A 9279-nucleotide genomic window follows, 5' to 3' on the forward strand; every position below is an offset into this window, starting at 1 on the left:
AAAACATTTCAGTATATTTTCAAATTTTTTTCGCTCCTTCTTTAATACTGGTCCAATTTGAAAAAAAAAACTGTTTTTGTATGTTTTGTTGCTTTATCAACTATTTAAAAAAATAGAAAAAAAAATTCACAGTGGGCTTGGATGCAATTTTCGCGATTTAATATTTGAAATTAATTTAACAATGATAGACCCTTCGATTTTCTTGAAATTTTTTTATATTAAACTTCGATCAATTACAAACATTTTAAGTCTTATTTGGTTGTGGGATTCAAACGATTAATATTTTTTCTTAATTTTTTAAAATTTGTCAATACATTTTTTACTTTATACCAGTGCACTATAGGTAATTTAGCCTGTTTTTGAGGCAAAAAGTAATAGCGGTGGACTTATGGGCTTTATACACATTTGTAATGCTTTATATGCAAAAGTGAGATAAAACAAAGAATTACACACTAAAATTCGGATATAACGAACATCGGTTATAAGAAACTACGTTTATAGCGAACAAAGTTTTGTGTTTCCAAAGAATTTTTCTTAATATTTTTACACATATTTAACTTATTAAAACGAGCACCATTATAACGAACAAAAATTGTTAACCCGTGAGTAGAACTTTTTACAATTTGTTAGGATTTACAGGCCCGCTTTTAAGCACAAGCGGATAGTGACGAATTTAAGCACTGTTTCTAATATTTTTACATATAATATTTAAAAGTAAGCTTTAATAAGAATTTTGCAGATGAACACGTTTATACCGAACGCCGGATATACCGAACAAATTTTCTTTTTCCTACCCACTACACGCAGAGAAAAAATATTTTTCGCTTTTGTTGGAACAAACATATATGTTTTGGTTCCAAAAATGTATTTGTTTTGTTCAAACATTGTAATCCAAATCCAAAAATACCATCTTTTGTTCCAAACATAGAAAACAAAAACAACTTTCGAATTTCCGCAATATTGTTAAAATCGTTAACAATACCGATTGTAGGAACTATCATAATCTAATTTTGTTTACAAAAAGTATTGTCAATACAGAAAACCAGCCCAGAAATTTTTGATTTGAGTGCATATACTTCTCATATACACTTTTCGCATAACTTGGATATAAATGTGGCGTATAATATTGCAATCATTGATGAACGCAATACATGGTTTGCTGCATTGGCTGACAACAAAGACAAACAAAAAGCCACAAGAACCCACCACAACATAAGGAATAATTAAACACCATAACAAACATGAAAAGGAAAGAAGAATGAAACAAAACAGAAACAAATAAAAACAAGAGTCTCACAAGTACATACACACAAAAACAAAGGTAAAGGCAGCATGTCATACAAACACACCACAACTCACCAAAATTGTTTTTTCAACACGGCATCGAATAGCCAGAGAAGAGAAACAAATTTTCGAAGAAAAGAGAGAAATATTGTTCAGTTGACACAAACTATTTTTGGATTTACAATACTACATGGGGAATCCAACAATATGTTAACAATACATATTTTGCTCTTGGAATATTGTTGGATCAAACATATTTTTTTCTCTGCGTGTATTAGGGTGTCCAAAACCGAAACCGGTTAACCGGTTTTGAGTTACAAAACCGAAACCGGTCTTCGCCAAAAACGTCATTTTCGGTTAACCGACAAAACCGGTTATTTGTGTCGGTTAACCGGTTTAAAAAGTAGTGATATTTTTAATATTTCACTACAATTGTTTCCTTGAAAGTAAACTAAACTTAACTATTAACCTCTAAATTTGAAATATATTTTGTTTAAAATGTAAAGTTGTGCCAATCTAGTTCAATTGAACGATCTATTTCACTACGCAGTTCCAATAGCACACATCGTTTATATGTGAAAAGTGCGTATACGTAATATCACACGACAGTTTGCATGACGGTATTGACACGTTTTGGAACTAGTACAGTGAACTAGGAACTAGAGCTGTAGTAGCTACAATTTAAAACCAATGCTTAGTCCAACATAGTAATTATTAAACAGATCGCCGAATGTTCACTATGATCAGCCATACTAGGGGAAATCTGTGCATAATTAACACAATCTTTAGACGAATGTCAGGTTATAAAGGGTAACGGTAACAAAATGAATGTTGGATTCAGGCAATTCAGAGGTTGGCAAAGCGAGACGAAGAATCCGGACTTAATGAAATGTAAACTTAATAATTTATAAATTTTATTTATAAATTATGAGCAATTTTGTACCTATTTAACAAAACCGGTTTAACCCGGTTAATCGGTTTTGGCAAACGATGAAAACCGAAAACCGGTTTTTGAAAAAATTGAAAATTTCGGTTAACCGAAAACCGTTTTGTTTGGAAAAACTGGTTTTTTGGACACCCTACCCACTATTCTCATTTTACCCAATTTATTCGTTCCAATCCAATGAATGCGGTTAAAACAAAAGAAAAACGGTTATAATGAACTAAAGTACTGGTCCTCCAAATGATTTTTATAAACATTGATATGTTTAAAATATTGATTCGCGAAGAGATCTTTATAAATATAATTTTTTAAAAGGACCAAATAAATCACGCGATCATGATCCGTATTACGGCTATAACTAACAAAAATGTTGACCACAACACATCTGTACATTTTTAGAACACATGGTGAATATTTCTTTGAAGAAAATGTCTTTTTAGTCCAAATAGGATGCTTATTTATGTTTAATACTTCATTCGCCAAACAAAAATTAAAAAAAAAATATTTTTGCTGCAAGGAGGGAACTTTCAAAAAAGTGATATAACTCAAAAAAAGCCAAAAATCGCACCTTGGTAATTTTGTAGTTGATTCAGAACCCTTTGCTGAAGATATTCCCGTTGGCAGAATTTCAGACAAAGTTGGAGAAATTTGTCTAGTCTATAATATAAAACTATAATTTTGAAAAAAAAAAATATTCTAAAGTTGTATCCTATATGACTATTTTTTTGCGGTAACAAAGATTTTGTAGAAAATTATTTCTTAAAACAGAAAGTACACACCGCCACCATTCCACTGGATATCATATCTATGTATTTGATTATTACCAAACTTTTACAAATTGCGTTTAAATTCTGCTCTGAGTTTTAACCTTTTTTTAACATTTTTTATTTTGTCTTCGAAATTTTGATTTTAACTTCGAATTATACCGAGAGTTTTGAATATTTTTGAAAAAAAATTGCACATCCATAGAATCTGACATGTTTCTTCTTCGAATCATATTAGAAAACTCGCGTTATTAAAAGTGCAGAAATCGACTTTTTGCCTAAAAACCTGTCCAAATTACCTATAGTGCAGTGTGAAACATTTGTTATTTTAGAAAAATATAAAAAACTAGCGGACCCGGCGAACTTCGTCTCGCTATTAAGGAATAAAATTTCATACAAAACTCAATTTTCGATTTTTCCAATTTTCCGACTTTTCCAGAGAGATTTTCTAAAATTTTCTTCCGTAAAGACCTTCTCCTCGAAAATACGAATAACTGACAAAAAATTTTACAGAAATCGGCCTAGCCGTTCTCATTTTATGAATTACTATACATTTTTTACACCATTTTTATATATATATATAAAAAATTACATTTTTCAACATCGGTTTTGTTGTTTTATTTAGGAATTTATCTTAAACATCGTAAAAACGGAGTTGTTTTCAGATTTTGAATTATATGACTGAGCATTCGAGCCAAATAATCTACCAAATCTTAAAGGGATATTTTCTTGAGAAGATGTGTATTTAAATATGAAAGAAGATTTGAATATGAAATATGTAATGTTTAAACATATCGCGGGTACAAAAAAACTTCACTCATTAATACCCACTAATGCTGTTATACCAATTTCTAAACCATTCTTAAAATCGCAAAATAAAGATGTTTCTAAGATGTAAAGATAAATTGCTAAATAAAACAACAACACAAATGTTAATAAATGCAACGTATTAAGTTTTTGGTAAAATAGCATATTTTGTACAGTGGTATATAGGAGAAACTTTATTGACAAATTTAAAAAAATAGAAAAAAACAGTAATTGTTTGAATCCCACTACCAAATAGAGCTTAACATTTTTGTAATTGATCGTAGTTTAATACAAAAAAATTTCAAGAAATTCGAAGGGGTCAATCATTTTTAAAACTGATTTTAAATATTAAATCGCGAAAATTGCATCCAATCCCACTGTGATTTTTTTTACTTTTTTATTAAATAGCTGATAAAGCAACAAAACATACAAAAACAGATTTTTTTTAAATAAGAACAATATTAAAGAAGTTATAAGAATTTCTTTGCATATAGTTTTTACAGAATTCGGCTTCTTCAAGGTGCGATATCTCCGGAGCCGTTGGTCGAAAAAAATCTGAAAATTTACTGAAATGTTTTGTTGATGAGAAGCATCACCACAGCAAAAACTAATGAAAATCAAAAATCTAATTTTAAAAAGTGTCCGATTTCACTCAGAAATCTCCATATGTATGTACACAAATTGGTGTGTGGAAGTTTTCAGAGTGATAGGAATCCTAGATTAAAACTTCAAAATACCTGAAATCGGGGGCGTACCGTTAAAAGAGGGCTTTATCAAAACATGGGCCCATGTCTACAATTTTTGGTGTGGACTGTTTGTCCACTTTAAGCCTTACAGGCCAAATTTCATCAGGAGGTACCATTATATGGGGGCTATACCAAAACATGGATCTATGTTGGCAATTTTTTGTGAGAATTTCTGTGACCACTGGGAATCTCAAATATAAAACTGCAAGTGATTGAATAAAAAATTTAGCGAAACCCTTAAAACTTTTAAAATCGGGTGGTATCGTTTATGAGAGCTATAACAAAATGAGGCCCGATATATGCCATAGACCTGTCTATAGAAAACATCGGGTGCAAAAATATAGCGTTATAGTTCAATTATTGCGGACGCTAGAGTGATTACAATATACGAACCATGCTAAAAATCTCCCCAGAATTTTACCCTGATCAAGAATATACAGTATAGTCTCGATAATCCGGACACCACAAGTTTGTCGAATTGTCCGGATTACCGATTAGTTGCAAAACATATATTTTTTAAGTTAAAATCATTTAAGTTAAAATCTAAGCAAAACGAATTCATGTTAAGCAAATATCACGGGTTGCGACCATTTTTAGACTGGGAGCAGCTATCCTGGCTACCAAATTGACTTCTTCGTTTTACTCCTCCAATGTAATTTAGGTGAAATTTTCCGTGTACTTTTGTAGTCTAAAACTTCTCTAATATTGGTTTATATATATTCAATTTTTTTTTTTTTTGCAAAAATATAAATTTCGTAGCTCACGTACGGATATTGATTTTCAGGGTCTATGGAATATGAGACTTTTGCGGCTTGATATATAACTTCAGAATTCGAATGCACTCATCGCATTATGACAACTGACTTTATCTCGTCGGCGAAACCAAAAAGGTATTAATGTTTTAGTCTATTAGATGCATAATTACGAGAATACAACAACAATCCTTATTTGCCGGTAATTTTGTATATCAAAAATGAAAATAAAAGGACTCATAACTTTTTTAATAATTTATTGAAATTTCTATCTCTAACTCATTTTTTCGTTACCGAAAAAATCTGTAAAATTAAAATGCTTATAATTTCGGTAAATAACGATGTTTTAAACATCTCTAGGTAAAATATCCTTGGAATACATTACATGCTCCCAAGGGAACTTATTCAACAGTGGCTCGTAAAAAAGGCGAGATGTGGACCGAAAACTTTGAAAACTTAATTTTTCTTATTTGTACATCAATTGCTACTGCAAAGAACGAAAACGTCGATGAAATAAATAAGAATATAATGCGCAATTAGGAAAAAAGGCCAATGTCCGGATTATCGAAGTACGAAAAATATGAGATGTTCGGCCTGGCCGAACTAAAAAAATTTTCTTTTTTCATTTCTTGACAAAATGCTTTCGAAATTCTTTTGAAAACCATTAGCTTATTGTAAATTAAACTGAATTCACAATAAATAGTTGTGCCTATTAATCACTGTTTCTAAGGGAATATTCTTATTCACTTTTTATGTCAGTAACAGTTAGTCGGAATATAACCAACAATATTAAATTTACCAATGTTAATAATTATTATTTTAATTTCTCTCAAACAAGGGGATTTTTTCTTTGCAATGCACTATACACAGCCAATTTCACTGGCCAAAAGTCAGATTTCGCATTTTGTATTTTCACTTATTTTGTGTTACTTTCTTGTAAGAAACACTTCAAATATAATAAAAATAAATTTTGTTTTTGAATGAAAAATTGTACCGTTACATGACGTTCAGGGTGAAACAAAATCACAATATTAGCATAAGTAACGATTTGATTAGAAAGTATTCGATATCTATTTATAAAAAATGCCCTCCTATCATCATTTATGTGTATAAATAGTTATTAAATGGGTGTTAACTTTGAATTTTCGAAGAAAGTAGAACATTTTGAGGTTATGTACGCTTTTAAAGTCTCGGCAACGTTCGGCAATGAAAGTGAAAATTGAAATTGGTTAATTAACTCGTGCCGAATGCAGAAAATTTTATGTGATTTTGCGTAAATTTGCTCGACAGGAATTATACAACTTTTTTTAGGTTACCATATTTTCCATAATATTGTTTTTTATGAAGTCAGGGTTAAACCTCTTACCAAATAAAGTTAGCCAAATTGGAGTCTACAGCGTTCTGCTGTATTCTAAAGTCAAATTATTTACAAATCTTTTATAAATATATACAGTTATAGTCAAAATATGTCACATCATATTGTGGGATTTTCAAGGTTATAATTTGAAGGCATATTCACATTAAAGCTAAAACGAAACACATCAAAAAGGCTTCTGAACTTATCGGACGTCGATGCCTTAAATTCTATAGACAAATGACAGACCTTCCAGTTTTTGGTCCCCAAAGGGTTAAGGTACCAGTTGTGTATTTGGTCCATAAAGGCTTAATTTTTTGGCCCACGTTGTTCCATTTTTCTCCCTAAATCTAAAAACGCTATATTAACTTAAACCAAATACTTGTTTTAACTTTAAGACTTTTGGCCAATAAAATGACCTATAGTGCAATGATGCGAATGCATAAGATTCAAAATTATTTATATTTAATCAGATATGTTTCTATATAATTTAATCCAGTTTCAGAAAAAATAATATTTACTTACATGGTCATACCATACCATTGTTTTTTTTTTTTTTTTTTAATTTGGATGGTTGTCTTTAGCTCTGTTCCAGAACTAAAAAGTTTTTACAATTTTTACCACTTTTACACATTTTGCGTTCCCGTACACAAAATTTATATGAAAATCGCTTACGACTTTTACAAGTTTTACGACTTTTACCACTTTATAAAGTACGGGAACAGGCCATTTGTAACCATACGAGTAGTTTCCCAGCAAACCAATCGTACCGATATCGTAAGGAAATCGGAACAAAATTCGGACGTTACGTCCGATATCTGATCCGAAATCGTAACGATATCTTAACGAAAGTTGTATGAAGTGGTTGATATAATTTCGGAACGAAATGTCGGAGCGAAATCGGATCGATTTCGGTCAGAATTCGCAACGAAATCGGAAGAAAATCCTGGGCAAATTCGGAATGCGAATTTTTTCCTCCGAATTTTCGTACAGATTTCTAAACTATTTCGGAATAATGTGGTATGAAAATCTGAGGTACCTTACGAACTTTCGTAAAGATTTCTGAACGATTTTGGAATAATTTCGTATGATTATCGAAGGAAAAAAATTTTCTCTGATGCCTCTCTTTTATTGATAATTTTTTTTTGTTATGTTTTTTTTATTGGAAGATTATAATTTCAAAAATATCTAATGATTTTCACTGTTGTTATCATTTTGTAGCTATAGTAGATCAATGTAAACTTTACGTACGAATATGTTGAGTCTATCAGCACCAGCTTGTATAATGTATATGCGAATTTTATAACCAACCATTTTGTTTTTCGACAACAAAGTAAAATGTTGTTTGTTAGATATATACAAAAGGTGGTTGTTGTGAGAAGGGAAATTTGTTTCCGACATATCGATCCGAATTCGTAACAAAATCGGAAGAAAAACATTAGCATATTCGAAGGGAAATTTACTTCCGACATTTTCTCCGAAATCTGAACGAATTCCCCTACGAAAAATCGTATAGAAATCTGAACGATATGTAGGACATCTGACATTTGGTTTGCTGGGTTGGTACAATGTATACTCGTACACACCTACACCTCTATGTGGAAAGGGTATTATAAGTTTGTTTTGGGAAAAAATCATGTAAAACCGCGAAATATTCGTCGGAGACCAATGTGGTATACCAATCTTCATATCTCGGCGAGATAAAGCGATTTTGAGATGTGTGCCCGTCCGTCTGTCCATTATAAATTGTAATCAAACTTCGGGCCGCAATCATGGACCGAAATTTTGAATGGAAATCGGGTTCGGACCAGAAAAGATCCCAATTTTTTTTTGGTGATTATCGTGAAATATTTAGCGGGTGAAATGGACCAAAAACGTAATTTGTATTTATCGAATTTTGTAGCGGCTCTGTAGATCGCAATAATAGTCCGATCAATCCGATACGAAATTTTAAATAAGGTAAGAGTATATGTATGACAAAGGAGATGCTTGCAATTTGAGATTGCGATCAGATAATATTTATAGGGTTAAATGGACCACAACTTTTGCGTGAACATAGTGAACATTTTTAATATACAGCTTATATCTTTGTTTCTGAAAGACACATTCCTCCCTTGTGAGTTATATTTGGAAAACTATCTCTTGACCTTTCCATTGATGTCAATTATGTTGATGTACGTGATCAAATAACAGAGTTACACCCTAATATATCAAGTTTTTTGTTTGTAGTGTAATCATAAACACGCTAGAGGTCGCAATTATAGCTCAATAGTCATGAAATTTTGCACGAGGTAAGAGTTTAGATTGAAGAAAATGCCTATAATTTTGCATGATGATCTGATATTATTTAACGGGTGACATAGACCACTAATTTCATATGAAAAATATACAAATTTTATTTTTGGTCCATATTTTAATTCCTGGAGGATACATACCGGCAAAGTAGCCTACATATGGGAAAATAACTACTGACCTTTTCCTGATTCAAATTGCAATAATGTGTCTGCTAGATAACGGGCCTACTGCCTAGTATATAATGGGTTTTGTGTAGAGAACCACAATTTCCTCCCATGCTATGGGCGTAGCCAGGAATAGCTAGGGAGGGGCAGCTGCCCTATCCTACAAAACA

The sequence above is a fragment of the Musca autumnalis genome, unplaced genomic scaffold (genome assembly GCF_047663935.1).
Source record: "Musca autumnalis isolate F117 unplaced genomic scaffold, ASM4766393v1 scaffold_3, whole genome shotgun sequence".
Lineage (NCBI taxonomy): Eukaryota > Metazoa > Arthropoda > Insecta > Diptera > Muscidae > Musca > Musca autumnalis.